This window comes from Mugil cephalus, chromosome 11 (assembly GCF_022458985.1).
Source record: "Mugil cephalus isolate CIBA_MC_2020 chromosome 11, CIBA_Mcephalus_1.1, whole genome shotgun sequence".
Taxonomy (NCBI): domain Eukaryota; kingdom Metazoa; phylum Chordata; class Actinopteri; order Mugiliformes; family Mugilidae; genus Mugil; species Mugil cephalus.
The window spans coordinates 22,572,344-22,588,353 of NC_061780.1; the positions used below are offsets into that span (position 1 = coordinate 22,572,344).

Genomic DNA, 16,010 nt, shown 5'->3' on the forward strand with positions numbered 1-16,010 from the left:
AAGTCGGGGTTACCACCACACACCCAACATATTTATTGATATTAATATTTTATGCGCCTTCCTATTCAAACCTACCAATGTACAATGTCCCATAAAAATGGGCACCTGGTATTAAAAGTAACAAACCACTACTTTATAGGTCCCTTCTCGATAAGTTCTGCAAAAAATGAAGCAAAAAAATTAAAAAATGCTACATTTTGCTGGAACTTTTTAACATGTAGAAAAAAAGAAATTGCCATTAAAGCACACAAACACTAAAACAATACAATAATAATTTAAATAATAATAAAAGATCAGTTCAAATATAAGTATAAAAATTCTGTTCTGTTTTTTTTTTTGTATGCACGTCTGTATGTATATATTTTATTTATCCTAATGTTTTCGTCTATATATCAGTTTTCAATAATAAAAAATTAAAAAAAATGTTTTGGCAGCCATTTTGTAGGAAGCGTCTCGGGAGCGCGCCGGGCCATACTAGCCTGGCGTCGGGAGCGCGCTCTCAGTGCAGCCCCTCGCCTTTGACCGATATTAACATCACAGAGGGGCTAGCGGTAGCGGTGTCCTCCTAAACTGCATTTTTCCCCCCTCATAGCGTCTGCAGGATCCGTTTATCGGCTTCTCATTGCCGCCTAGTTACCTGCAGTTTACCGACTGTCTTCCTTTAAATTCCAATGTTTTATTAGTCATATTAGCAGACTAGCTCCTGGCTAGCCTGCTAATGTTAGCTTCTTACCTTTAATTAAACATCTGACTTTTACCAGATGCCCGACGCAGTTGCTTCGGATGTGACCTGCATCCTAGAATAAATCTCGATAAAGAATACTCTGTTTGCTCAAGAGAAAGGGGGGGAAAAAAGACTTGAATTCAAGGTGTCCGTGGTTGAGGCGGGGGGCTGCCCACCTCCCCTTAGGCACGGCTATCAGTCCCCCCATCGACAACACGCCACCTGATCTCCGGAGAATACAGAACACCGCATTTTTTTCTTCTTCTCTGGGAAACTAATCGCCCCGGATCTTTTTTTTTTTTTTTTTTTTTTTTTCTCCATCACCGGCAAATAAACTCTACTTTACATTATTGGGGATTTCTGCCGTGGAAGAGGGGCGACTGACCCGGGGGAGGGGGCTCGGTTCGTGTGGACTAAGGGAGATGGGGTTTCCGAACATGGCTGCTGTGCGGAACTTGGCTCGACACACCACCTGAGGTAAGAGATCGCTGGGGCCCCGGCATTTATATGCTTTTTTTTTTTTTTATTTGTGCAATCAGTAAAGCCTCTTCGGGTGTCTGGGATGTGCACGCTTTAAGAGGCTTGACTGTCCATCCGCGGTGATGGATCCGTTCTCCGCGTTCTCGCCCCTGCCACCCGGCCTCTTCTGCCGGTCATCCTCCTGGCTAGTGCTGCAAGACACAGCCTTCGATTTAAAAAAAAAAAAAAAAAAAAAAAAAGCTAAGCTGCAAAATAACACAAGGCGACAGGTTAATGTCGATGTTGCACAGCGGGGTATGTTGAACAATTAAAGGGGCTCGGCTCTGGTAGCTCGTTAGCTGAGACGTGCACCATGATGATGGAGTCGTTATCCCGTTTTTAGCCATCCAAGGCTTCTTGCTATACCCCCCCCCTTCCACCACCACCCCACTCCCCATACCTACCCCCTGCCCTTCTAGCTTTACCTTGTGACCGAGTCGTTTTCTGATTGCGAGTTGACCAGGGCTTGAATTTTGCTTATAATCGTGCATATATTTGATTCCCAAAGAGCGTCTAAAGCAACATTTTTTGCAGTGACATTGCTGCCTTGCTTTATTTAAGTTAACGCACGACACCCAATGGAGAATGGGGATGGGGTTGGATGCCGGCGGATGGGAGATGAATGTGTGTTTTACACGACTGAGACGTGTTGATATCCTTTATCTCTTTTAAGGAGAGGCGTTTTTGTTTTAATATAAAACCTTGCCCGATTGCTTTAGTTTTCACAGCAGCCAGCCATCAGCGTCAAAAACTGTCCTCTGTGGACCTGCAGTGTTTCATCTGCTACCTTAGCTACTGCATTAGCTCCATCAGCCCCCCTACCCCTGCTACCCCTGCTTACCCTGTCCTGGAGTGGAGGGATGCAGGCACTCGGATGTCTTGGAGGTGGCTGAAGCAATAAGCATCATTTATTTATTTATTTCATGCAATTTTTTTGTCCTTGCACAACAGAAGATGTGTGAAACTTAACTGAGGAGGTTTTTTTTTGGGCAGAGATGCTCACACAGACACACACACGTCCCAATCCATCCGCCTGCCTTCCATCTTGTTGGAAGTTCAGATTCCTGCTCCTCTTGCAAATCTTAAAATGAGCTGTGGTTAATTATTTTCGTTCACTTTCCCCTCCACACCCCTAACATGTATGTATGTATGTATGTTAGCTTCTAGGCGATGTTGCATCTGTAATCCAGTGCAGTGTGTGTGTGTGTGAGTTGCACAGGCTTTGGGCGATATGGTTTGTGTTGTTTATGCTTTATTCTGTGTCAAACTAGTATAAAACTGTCTTCCTCCAAAAGGTTGTTCTGCAGAGACTCTTGCACATTTGCCCTCAACATCGCAGCACAACATTGTTAACCATAGGTGTCTATTACATCTAGACTTCAGGCCATGTAAATGTAACCCTCCTATTGTCCTCCAGGTCAAATCTGACCCATCCCGAATGTTTCTAGATCACATAAATTTGATGTAAATTGTAATTAGGTGAAAGGAAGTTGCCTAAAAATACATAACACAGATTTTAGGCTTCTATCTTGTAAATTGTGGTGTCATAATGTACTGTGACATAATACTTTTCAGCAAAGCGTGTGGTTATGTATCGCCAAGCACGCCAAGATCGAGACACTAGTTTCAAAACTTTACCAACATAGACTGATTCCAAGACTTGCAAGGAAGTCTGGTGTCACTCATTTATGTTTTTTTTTACTTGCTGTTTATTGTATTGCTCCTCTCTAACCCGTCTTTCCATTTTTATGAAATAATGCCAGGCCTTTTGCTTCAGCTGCCTCTGCAGAACTATGTAATCCTGTTCATGTTGCTCCACTCACTTACATATTTGCAACCTCTCTCAATATTTCTTCAGTACGCGTCCACGTGTCATCTGGAAATTTGGGTTTGTGGCTGGGGTACTGTCAAAAATAAGTCCGTGCCATGGAAATTATTGAGGTTTATTTGGACACGCAAGAGCTAATAATAATGCCTACAGATAAAAACAAAAAACAAAGGAAATGAGCCCAGCTATAACCTTATGACCATTGGTGGTTGAAGTGAATAACTCTGATTATGTTATTTTCGGGGATATATACTAAGCAGCTAGTGAACTTTTTGTTCTGGAAAGCAAGTGAATGGTCACTTGATGAGGCATCAGAACACGGTGCATTGCAGCTTGTTGCTTATGGGGCTGCAAATGGGGGCCCTGTCTACTGTTGAATGTGTACAAGAACATTAAAACCTAACCACGGAGCACTGGTCAAAATGTGCCCCGTCTGATGATTGAGGTTTTCTTTTCACCTCATGTGGATATCTGGGGTGCATGAGGGCCACATTGTCCAACACGGAACCATGATGCGCTGTGGGAAGTAGGTTTGCCGGTGGAGATGGTGTGATGCATGGATTAATGTTGAGACCTTGGATGTTGCCACTCGTGTGGTTGTTATTTTGACACGTACCACCTGCCTAAGCACTGCTGTAGACTTTGCACAACCATTCATGGAAACTAAAAGGATCTGCTGGTAATGTCTTGGTGCCAAACAACACAACATACGTTCATAGGTTGAGTTGGGCGGCAAAATCAGGGACAATACAAGACGGGTGGTCATAATGGTATGTCAGATTGGTGTAAATGTTTTATTTTTATATGGAAGCTCCACTAATGAAACCAATATTGTATCCCTTCTTCTATCCCCTCCATTCAAGTGTTTCCGTTGCAAGATGTTTTAAGTGGTTTCTTGTGAGTAGTGTTTTTTTTCAGCTGTACAGTCCAAGAGAAAAAACAAACCCCAAAAGCATTTATAGCACCCAGACTTTACAGTTGGTATGAGCTTCTTTCACTGAAAGCTTTTTGGGTTGTACAACGCTATCTCTTGTCCTTGGGACCCCCATTGTAAAATGCCTGCGTCTTCATTTATAACTGTGTACATAAAAAAACATTTTGTTTGCGCATTTACTGACTCTCTGTGGTGGTAAGCCATATTCAGCTCATGAGCATCATTTAGTTATAAAAAATGAGGCAACTTTCAATATTTCATTAACAGTTGCACCATCTCACTGTCCAACCCAGTGCTATGGACAAATCTAAAGTTTAGTCCTTCTCAAACAAAGTTAGCATTTTGTTATATATCAGGCTGTGTGGTCTGTAGATCTGTTGACGCACACTCATTCCAAACCATCTGAGTTGGGTTTAGGTAGGTGATTGTGGAGGCCAGGCCTTCTGACGAAGCAGCCCATCACTCTCCTTCTGTGTCAAATAGCCCTTACATAACCTGGAAGTGTGTTTGGGGTCATTGGGCTGTTGGAAAACAAATGATGGTCCCACTTAACACAAACCAGATGGGTTGACATGTCTCTACAGACTGATATGGTTAGTCACGCTGGTTAAATGTGCCTTGAACTTTGAATAAATCACCAACATTGTCTTGAGCAAATCACCCCAACACCATTAAACCTTCTCCTCCAAGACATTAGGAACCACACTCTCTAGGCTACTTCTTGTTGTACTTCCTCAGTGGTGGCTTCTTTGCAACAATTCAACAATGAAGGACTGATTCCTGCAGTCTCTACTGAAAAAAAAAAAGGATTGACTATCGGTTGTTTTAACGTCGAATAAAGATACAATAATATGGATAAGAACATGGCTATATACTGAGCCACTCAACCTCTGCACAACATAACTGATGGGGCCAATTATTTATTATTTTAGTTACTTAAAAGCTTCAAGGACTATCTAATAACATATACAGTACATTGCCTCTTCTGGTGATTATTCATCAGCTGTGTGTTTTTTCTCTAAGACAGAACTCGTTTGTACAGGATATCATTTAAATAGGTTGGCCCTCAATCCAAACTGCTGCTGTGATTGCAGGGATGATCCCAGTCCTAGGATAGGTCATACTTTCCCTAGAAACATATGGCAAAAACCTAGTTTCATTACTCCAGAAATGGGCTGGTCATCCTAGATGATAAACTCTATTTTTGACTTTGTCTGATGATAGTCGATGTATTGAGTCGTGTGATTTTTTTTGTCTTTTTTGTAGGTGGTGAACCAAGTTGTATGTCCTAATGTAGCTGAAAACAAGAGCAACTTTTGAAGTTTGCAGGTGTCACCGCTGTGGTTGGACTAGTCTGTGTACAGGCAGGAGGTGGAAGATCTTGCAGAGCGAAACACATCTGCATCAATGTGGGAAGATTAAGGAGATGGTCATGGACTTTATCCAGAGGGGCCACTCCCTTTCCCCCACTTTATCGGAGGAACGCCAGCTGTGGAAATGGTGTCCATCTTCAAATATCTGGGCATGCACATCTCCAACAAAGCTCCTGTGTTCCACCAACACAGCTTTAAAAGATCCTGCATTATTAAGAAGGCCCACCAATGCCTGTACTTTCTGAGGATCCTGAAGCAGGGCGGCCTAAGTCCCTTTATCTAAGCCTCCTTTTATTCCTCCTAAAATCCACCCAAAAAATGACCAGCAGCAGCCTTCGTTCCATGGAGGACATTTACCTCAGTAGGTGCTGGATCCCTTCATCATAAAGGAACCCCCCATATCCCCGGTATATTAACGGTTCACACCCCTCCCCTCTGGCAGAAGGCTGTGGGTTGCAGAGATGGTGTAATCCACCATCATGCCCATTTCCTGGAAATAAGTGTTGACCAGTTTTAATTCGGCTTCTGGAACATGGCGGAAATTGAATGATGTCCATGGGATCTCATGTGACACTGGCTTGAAAGCATTGGCAAGATGTGAGATAAGATGAGATAATCCTTTATTTATTCCACAGTGGGGCAATGTCAAAGGTTTTCTTTGATTGCCCAGGTCTTTCTTTTCTTCTTTGGTTGTCTGCAACTGGTGCCACATGATGATGGCACGCCCCAACCACTTATCAATGGCTTCTGAACTGGAGTGTTGAAGAAGTTGTTATTCTGCAACGAAGCTGAGAGTCTTGAGGCTACAATGCTGAAGAAAGTCTTTGCTTCTAAGTTCAGGAGGCTGAACTGATGGAACTTGTTTGTGTTTTGAGGAATTTTTGTGAATCAACATCTCTTCTACCTTTCACCATACCTTTTTGATCTGTCTTTTTTAACACCACCATTACCTTCCAAAGCTCTTCTTGGATGCTGAGGATGTGTTTTGAACAGTGTTGAGCCCAAGGGGATGATGCTGACCCTGCTCACTTTACTTAGCACTCAACTTACCTCCATATAGGGGGCAGATCATATGGAATGGTAGTTTTAACCTGCCTCTGATTGTCAGAATAGGTTTCCGTCAGGTGAGCCCCTTAAACGCACTTAAAGGGACCCACTTCTTTCCTTGACAAAAAGGCTTTTGATGAAATCAGAAGGCAACTGGTAGAAAGTCGTCCCTGTTCACTTTATCTTCTTATGTTACTTCTTAAGAACTCTGCTCTTCGCTGTGTCCCATAGACTGTAGGAAAATATGGACGACGCCTCTCCACTTCCTCCCAGTGGGCAAACTGAGGCTAGAATTACAGGGATATGGGCGGAGCCATAGGTTGATCAGTCCGAGTGCTGTGCGAGAGTGGATTTATGCTTCTGCTAGACCCATTCATGTTTGCTTTGGTTATTACTGCACCATATAATTGAGTTAATACTGGATTATACACTGCAGTTGTTTTTTCAAAAGCACGCACAATTACGGATTCAGATTTTGTTAATGCTAACTATCGATGGACAACTTTTCCCCCCACGGAACTTACTTTGGCATGTTTTTTTTTAGTTGACAAGCTGTCAATCACCTTGATGCCACATCATGTTCTCTTTCTTTTTTCAAGATTTGGGGTAAAGAATTTGAACTTTTCTTTCGTCCATATTCCCTTTCACTGTTTGGTGTGACTTTATAACTAGTTAGGACTTCTGTAACCATTAGACTAACCAAACATGGCAGCAGATAGTTTACTAACATTTCTGTGATTTTTCCAGGAAAGTATCCACATAGTTTAATTTACAAATTTCTGTCTGTCTTCATTTTCCAGAGAAAAGTGCATCTACACAGCAGACATGTTCAGTCACTTAAATGTCGTCGTCTTTGATTTTTTTTATCCTAGCCAACCACCATTAAACTGAAAGAGGAATAAGAAATTTCGAATACTGATCCAATTCGATCATTTAAAAAAATGCTGATCAGGACACGCCTAATTGTGGGGGCATGTGGAACTTGTTGTAGTCAATAATTATGTTCATAGCAAACAGCTCTGTTTGTAAGATTAGAACGTCTGTTTGTTTGATAGGCTCTCTTTCTGCTTCCCTTTCTGACTGGTGCATTTTAGCATATTATCGCTACAATGGAGTGGTACCGCTTTTGTATGTTGGGTATCAGTAGAGCACAAGTTATTGGTGGTGAGCCTACCCCGGCATCAGTTCCCATTGGTGGGAACTTTATCCATAGTATAGTGCAGCTAGCCAAGTATAGCAGGACTCTTCTCCATTTCAGTTAATAAAAAAATGACCCTGTAACCCTCATCATTACATTTAGGTACAATCTACTGCTGACTTCCATTTTGTTTTCTGTTCAGTCTACGTTACGTCTTTCTATGTGTTTCACAATCTTTAACTTTCAATCGCTGATTTTGCACCACATCTATCTTTCACTATCTGATCGAAGCTATTCTATATGTCTGTCACTGTCCATTTTCTGTCAACAAGTGAAACAGAAATATTATACTTGTCTGTTTGTTTATTCTGGAAAATGAGCCAGTATTACATATCGCTATAAAAGTCAGTGCACATCTAGGATTACAACTTAATTTCAAGGTCAAATTAGAGTCCATCCGCTGAGAAGTGTTGCCAAAGAATGCAATAAAGCTCAGGTCTCGTTCGGTGCACTGTGTTGTTAACACAAAATAACAGAAAAAACTTCATCCACTGGAAAACGTTCCAAAAACATCTCTAAAGAGTTTGGAATCTCAAATCCACAAATGGAGGAGACTGTTGGTTCATCCACATGAGTGATCGACCAACCGAGATCACTCCAGAACTAAGCAAAACCCATAATGGCCTGAGAGATCACGAAGGAATCCAGGGTAAATTCGAAGCAAAGTAAAGGCCCCTCTCGCATTGACTAATGTAAATGTTTGTGAATCCACCGTCAGGAGAACGCTGGACAACCATGGGTTACGTGACAGAGAGGCAAGGACAAAGACACTGCTCTGTAAAAATAAAAATGTTTGTCAGTCTGCAATTTGCTGAACATCATGTGGGCGGAACACTATTGGGAAAATGTGTTGTTCATCAATGAAGCCAAAGTAGAATTATTTGGCTTAAATAAGAGGCTCATGTCGGGAGATGAAACAACATGAAACATCTGGGTGGTAATGTCCTTGTCGGGGCCTGTTTTGCAGCATCTGGACGAGGGGTTGAATGACTTTAGAGTTTTAAAAGTTGACTAGTTGATGACGCCACTGATTGGAACACAGTAGAAAGTAATACTTTGACCTGAATACATGTTGTAAAGAGAAGCGACGGAGGCTTTTCTGCAAGGTTATTGAAGCTTGAACACGGGCTGCTGTCGGCTGTACAAAACGTCAACACCATAAACACAGTCAGTTGCTCAGCAAAAAAACAAACAAACAAAAAAAACAAACACGGTCGAAAACTTTGTTAACATTGTCAACTAATAGAACACAAAACTGAACATAAAGACATCAATACTGTGTGCTGCAGATATGTTTAGCTTATATAGATCGGCACCGTCGGTAACATTTAATAGTACTTCACAGCATGATGTAAGATAATAGAACGTAGCTGGGATTAAAACAAAAATGTGGCATATCTCAGAATCCTTTTCCGTCTATAGCATCTAATGGTCTAATAACGTAAGACAATTAAATTTACCAGCAAATTGTTGATTTGCAGCCTCTTTCTCTCAGTTAGTTCAATGGATTTGGGCCGTTCCTTTGCTAACATTAGCAAGTGCTATTGTATTTGAGGATTTACGTACATATTCTGCATGCCACGATAGTATGGGGTTCATCTTAAGTGAAGTATTTCCACATATTAGATTAACTGCTGCTCGTTTGCTGCGATGACCCTCTGGGCTCCTCACCCACTGTCTTTTAGGAGGCGTCTATGTTTTTATTTTCATGTGATCATTGACTAGTCGACTTCCTGTTTAAAGCGTCACGGTCGGTACAACCGTTAATCTGTACCAGGACTACATAATTTAATACGTGTTCCTGTATAGTTTTGACGTCAAAAGTATTAATGTACAAAGTTGAAAATAATAAAAATAGAAAAAAAGCATTCAATGAAACTTTCAACTAGTTCTGCATACACACGCGAAAATGAACGATCCCCCATTAAATCCTCTTTCTTGACAATCACAGTGTTCAGATAATGTTAAAACTGTAAGAAAGGTGGTAATTAAACTGTGTGATCATTTGGAGGATTTTATTTATGATGCTGTTAAACTGTATTAAAGCTTGTAATGAAGATTGAATGCAGGATTGTTGCATTAAAATACATTCGTTTTCACTGGTGTTCCTAATGAACTGGCAAGCTAGTGTACAGACATGATCACTGCCCATTCACAGCCTTATTCACATCTACTAGCATTCTACTAGCTGTCCATAATTTGCTGGTTAAAAACCCACAACTACCACACAATTACCAAGGAGATTTCCCCAAACTAAGAGAAAATAATTTTTTAATCCTAGTCTTTCGCCAAATGGTAAAGGTGGAGCTCATTTACATACTGGTAGCTTGTGAAAACCCCAGTTTTTTGCATTTATCTATTACCTCTAAAATCTTCTAATTAAAACTGTCAAACATGTAGTGGTGCCAATGGTCCAATATTTACCCCATTACATTCCCTTACAGATGTCATATTCTGGATGGTATTTGTCATTGTAATTGTTGGAAAAATAATTTATTGCACACAAAAAAAAAAACAAAAAAAAACAGTGTTTGTCCTCTCCACTCCATAAGAGTTCACCATATGTATGTATGAAACATATTGTATATTATATTATTGATGATCTCCTTCTTTATTCATTCTGCTCTCCACTCCCATGAGTCTTACAGTATATGGTTAGCCTAATAGCATAATTACCTAAGTCATTTTTTGACTTACTGTTGCAATATGAATAAAATACCAGTGTGCTTGCTAAAAATTATTATTTTTTCTTTCTTTTTCCGAAAACTTTCAAATATGACTTGGGCAATTATGCTATCAAGCTAAAGATATTGTATAGTTGCACTGTTGTTAATACTTTATCTAAAATGTGACGTATGGTGTAAATGTAATAAAAATGAGAGTGGTTTCCAATAATGCACATTTTGTTATTTTAGCTATAATTTGCATTGTAACGTCATCCGACAATGCCGCCTAGGTCTGTAAGAGCCACAAATCCCAGGCAGGATACCACACAGTTCAACATTTGTGGAGGTCCAGTAAGTAGTCTTCACCACCACCATGCTAACGCTGGCTAGCAGCTAATAGCCGAGTCCATGGCCGGCAAACACGACCTTATACAGCAGCAACTGATTGGCCAGTGCCCTGTTTGCAACAGTCCTACTGAATATTTTACATAACAAGTGCATCTGTACTTACACTACTCTACAAGAGCAGCTCGACTCCTTATCAGACGTTGTCCATTGGACGTCTTGAACCAGAACCAGAACCAGAACCAACCTTACAGCAGCAGCAGCAGCTCGTCCCTTTTGTCTGCTTGGTTTCCAGGTTTCCTGCCCCAGACTGAGGATTGGTTACTCAATCAGGTTAATTGTCCCGTCTCTTAAACCTTTAGTCCGGGAGGCTGCACACAGCGGCAGAAAGAAAGACGACCACAACACACACAGCAACATTATTCTGAAACAGTTCAAAGCCGTCAGCCCTAACGTTCACATGGCACGCTTATATTCGACTGATTAATAAAGACAACTGGACGTGTAGAGCTTCCTGAAGAGTTGTTTGACCTGGATAACTGAGGACCTTCACAGACGTTTGTGTCTCCTTTTCCTTTGTGTGTGACATATGGTGTACAAAAACACCCAACTTTGCTTTCCAAAGAATAAAGCTGGTCATATACAGTAATATGATGTATGATATGACGGGTTTAGTGGTAATGGATTTGATTGAAGTAGATGAGTCTTTATTGACTCCCTTAGGAGAGAAATTTGCCATGAGATGCTGTAAAGATGCCTTATATCAGAATATTGAACAGATGTGTTAAAGTAATTGTACATTTTACATCAATATGTAAGAAATATTTTATTATTGTGGCTGAGTTGGAGTTAATTTTCTATACTTTTTGAGTAGTTTTATCTTCGTTATTACACATTTTTACACCAACAAGAAAGTCAAAAATTGCGCACTGGTAATTAACCATTTAGCACAACTGTTAGAAACTGGTTTCATGAAAAATAATAAAATAAACCACGCTGCTAATTTCAGGCCATTCATCGTCACACGAAATCTGAAAGAAGCTAAATTAAAAATAAAGGAGCAGCTCAACTGAGAGAAGTTAACATCCTGCACAGTTTCCCCCTCATAAGACATAAGCCACGAACTATTGCATGAAATGCGCATTTAAGTCAGATATGAATTGCAGTGATATTGTACAACCTCGCCCTTTTCTCCCAGTTTAAAAAAAGGCCAGTTAACCCTTTGTGTGGACGGCCACTTCTTCTTTGATTTATTTGGAGTCGCCAGCCTTTTATTTTCATCAGTGACACAGCATGTTAAGCCAGGGAGGAGACATTTGTACGTATGTATAACAGTATAGCGTATACACTAGTAATGCATATAGTGTAGGACTGGCTTCTTTCACTGAATGCAGGACTTTTTTTTGCTGGATCTTGCTGAACCTGAGCATCGTGACTTAAAATAATATTTGTCCGGTGATTTTAAATAAACATTGTGATTGTAGCATGCGTTCTCATTTAAATTGAAATTAAGCCGCTGTTAGAAGGCATCTTAATTGTGCGACAGCGTCTCAACGCTGAGGTAGGTGACCTGATATGTAGATTTGTTGAGTATTTGGTGGAAGAATAATGAGGTCACAAGGAGCTTATGTCATGGAGCTATAGTGTACGGCTGACATTAAAAAATAAAATAAAATAAAATGGTGACTATTATTATTTTATTATCTTTAGGATGGATTAGAGCTCATCTTGAATAGTTTTGTAAGCGTGTTTGTTGATTCTTCAGGAAGAAAAACAACTTTGCACGCATGGACCTTGTCTGTTCAGATAACCACCAGGAGCTTATCTCATGGAGCTATAGTGTAAAATAAAAAAATACATATATTTTTTTGTTGTTGTAAAGATTAGAGCCTGCCTTGAATACTTTCCTCAATGCAAACTAGTTTGTTGCGATCGAAAAGACCGTGTTTTAAACGAGGCTCGTATGTGCACGTCTGCCTCTCACACGCTGGATATGATGACGTTTGGCAGCTTGATTGTAAAACCTCTTTTAAGCTCGCTGACGCCGTTAACTAACTCTTAAGTTACAGTTTATAAGTCGCGTTTACGCTTTTTGCGCCGGATCCTTTCAGCCCGTTTCGGCGTCTGTTGTTGTTTTCTTCATTAACGAGAACTTATTACGGCTTCAAAATACAAATTTAAACTTCCTAATTGAAATTAACTGCTCGAGTAAACAAATATAAACTTGGTCACCGGTTTATTTTTCCGAGTCCGACCCATGTACTGTCAGCACCAGCCTCTCCTGTTTTATGTTAGTCTTCTATTTTCTTTCTTTCTTTCTTTTTTTTTTTTTTTTTTGCCTGTGTCATTCTTTCTCCGTCTTGTGCTTTATTTATTTATTTATTTTGTCTCTATGGCACCGCCAAGTGCTGAGAAATAGAAGAGTATCTCCCAGTGTGAAGTGCCCCTCCACTCCTTTGCTGAAATCACCCTGCAGTAGCAGCATGGTAATTCTGTTCCTCTATCTTTCCTCTGCATCATGTTTACCTAGCAACAAGCATCACCCGCGGCTGGCCATCCCATTGGTCATTTGAAAACGCACCGGGGACCAATGGCAGGGCTGTTGCTATGGTACAGTGTATAGTTGCCGGGTGGAATTTTGCTGCAAGGCACGTGAGTCTGAAAGTCTGCTTGCCTCCTTGCTGCTGTTGTAATAATCTCTGCTGTCTAGTCCTTGGTACAGTTTAATTCAGTGGAAGGGGAAATACTAAAGTGTATTAACTTATTCAGTAATAAAGCCAAATACAGTATGTTAAAAAACATGTTTTTTTTTTTCTTCTTTCTTTCCCTCTTTGTTGAAAAATCTCTAAGCGGACAAACGTGACAGCTGGTTCTAATGTTCAGACGCGGCGTTTGAGTTTATAATGAGGTTTAGCACAAAAAGACCTTTCATAGCATTAAATGTTTTATTTATTACATGCATATATTCGTGACTGCAAATCGCAGGTGTCTTGCGTTGGTATTTATAAAGTAGGTCAATACTATCATATCATATTTTTATATTTTTAGTCCCACGTGTTAATGCTATATATCACAAAAAAAATTCTTTTGTGGTAATTTTAGCATTTTGTTTGCACTATACACGACTGCCCCGTCATCACACGCGTGCGTGCATATAGTTCCTGTTCACCTATTATTCATTTGTCTGTAATTGTGGGACTGAGATAATTGTGGGGTTTGCACCCCATGCTGAGAGTGGAAATGTGGTAAACTCTTACGTTTTGCCCTCATCGTAAACAGACGTGTGCACGGTAGCCTATAGAGAAAACCTGACTCGGGGTAAACTTAAGTTCTGTCCTATTGTTTTTTGTTAATGTGTGCCCAGACAGCATCTTGTCGTCGGGCATCGTCGGGGAAAAAAAATTTAACAACAACAAAAAAAAAATCTCAATTAGTTTAGGTGCAAAGAGAGATTTGCCTGATTTATTTATTGCTTTTGTTGTTGTTTAGACAATATAGCAAATGTTTAAATCGGTGTAAAGTCTGCACAAAAGCATTGTCTTCCCATGGAACAGTGTGAAGGGCGTGCACTTCCCCTTTGCAACATGATTTACATTATCCTGGCTCCCACTCAGACCAGATAAAACCGAGTCACCCTGAGCTGGGCATTTTTTATTCATTTCTTAAATTGTCCACCTATAGTGATACATATGCATGTCAGTACCACGTTAGTGCACGTTGTTCATATTACTTATATCTGAGGGGCAGAAAATTACTAATGTCTTAGGTCTATAACTGCTAAATATGATCATGTAATTTTAAATTTTAAATTAGTTGGTGTTTATATGATCGCTGATTAGAAATTAAGTAAATTGCTAAATGTTTATTAATATATTTGCTTTCAAAATTGCAAACATTAAACAGACTTAACCAAATCTGTTCTTAAATTATTATTATCATTATTATTATTATTATTGTTTTTATTATCATGTGCACCTTTTTACCTCAATATAACAAAAATAAAAACTCAAGCTGTCAGACTTCTGAACCTGCACAATTTTGTGCACATACATTGACTGTATCTGTAACATAAGGCACAGGCCCTTCAATTATTATTATTAATTATTATGATTATTATTAAGTTCAGGTTTTAGGTTTTTATTTAACAGATTACTCATGCATTTTGTTCTTTGTAGGTTATTTTGTTAGTGTTTTTAGTTATGGGAGACTTGCATTGTATTATAAACTGCAGTTTTTTAACTGTGCATATGACAAAAACAATCTTGAAAACTGCTCAATGCATGTGCAAGTTCAAATATATATGATATGTGTATAAGAAATTTCCATATACGAACAAAATAACAGCAAAAGAACAGAAAATATACAGAAGAAAATAGAACTATAAGGACGATGTGTGTATACAGTGTGTAATGGGAATTAAAAATGCTAAAAAAGTGGTAATATAATTGCTACGATTCTAAAATGTAGACAGTGAGGTGGTAGTTTGTGCAAGATAAATCAAGATGTGAATTGCAGCAATTAAACAATAGTCTTTGAAGTGCACCAAAAATGCAGTGCAGTTAAAAGAATCAGCTGGAGAAACATCACACGCAACAAAAGTAAAAAATAAAAAAGACCTGATGAGCAGTGACACACATTACTGAATGTGCAGGGTGAGTTGTATTTTGAGGGTTAATTTCTCTTTAAGGAGCTGTCAGCTGGTTTATGACACTGTGCTGAGCTGTTCCCAGGCAGCATTGTGCCCGATTTAGCAGGAATGTGTCCGGATAGCAACAGTAACAACTTTTAGCTTCGGCTGGTTTGTTGTTGAGGAGGAGGAGGAGGAGGAAGAGGAGGAGGAGGAGGAGGAGGAGAAAGTCCAACAATCTCTAGTCGGACTCGGTGTGACCATGGGTTTATGTTAATATGTGCATCTTCTGCAAAACCTCCACTCTCTCTATGACTGTTTTTGTATAATTTAAATATATATATATATCTATATTTTTTTCTTTACTCTCCCCCCACCACCACCACCATTTCTACCTGACATCTTCAAACTATTTTCCGCGTCACTCCTGCCCCTTTGCCGTCCTCCTTTTTTTTTTTTTTAATTTTTTTTTTTTTTTTTCCTTTTTTTTTTATTTTTTTTATAAAGACACGGGGAACCTAAGCCGACCGCTCCTCCTTAAAGGGCCTGTCCGCTGCCCAATTACAGCCGGAGACGGGACTTTATGCAGCCAATTGCGTTGCAGCTGCCATGGCGTCGGGCAGCAACAGAGACCTCGGAGGGTGCACAGCGCTGCCTGCGTCTAGTCGAGCACAAAGAAAGAAAGAAAGAGAGAAAGAAAGAAATAAGTTGCGGTTTTGAGAGACTGAATCAAATAAATCGAAAAATAA

General features: G+C 39.9%; 1 protein-coding gene across 1 annotated transcript in view; it reads left to right on the forward strand.

Annotated features, from left to right (window-relative positions):
- Nucleotides 1–490: 490 nt before the first annotated feature.
- The window catches only part of dyrk1b (dual-specificity tyrosine-(Y)-phosphorylation regulated kinase 1B), a 39,724-nt gene continuing 24,204 nt past the window's right edge, over nt 491–16,010 (forward strand). Inside the window, exon 1 of the mRNA XM_047598371.1 lies at nt 491–1,201. The gene's annotated coding sequence lies outside the window, so the exon portion shown is untranslated. The remainder of the gene's footprint in view (nt 1,202–16,010) is intronic.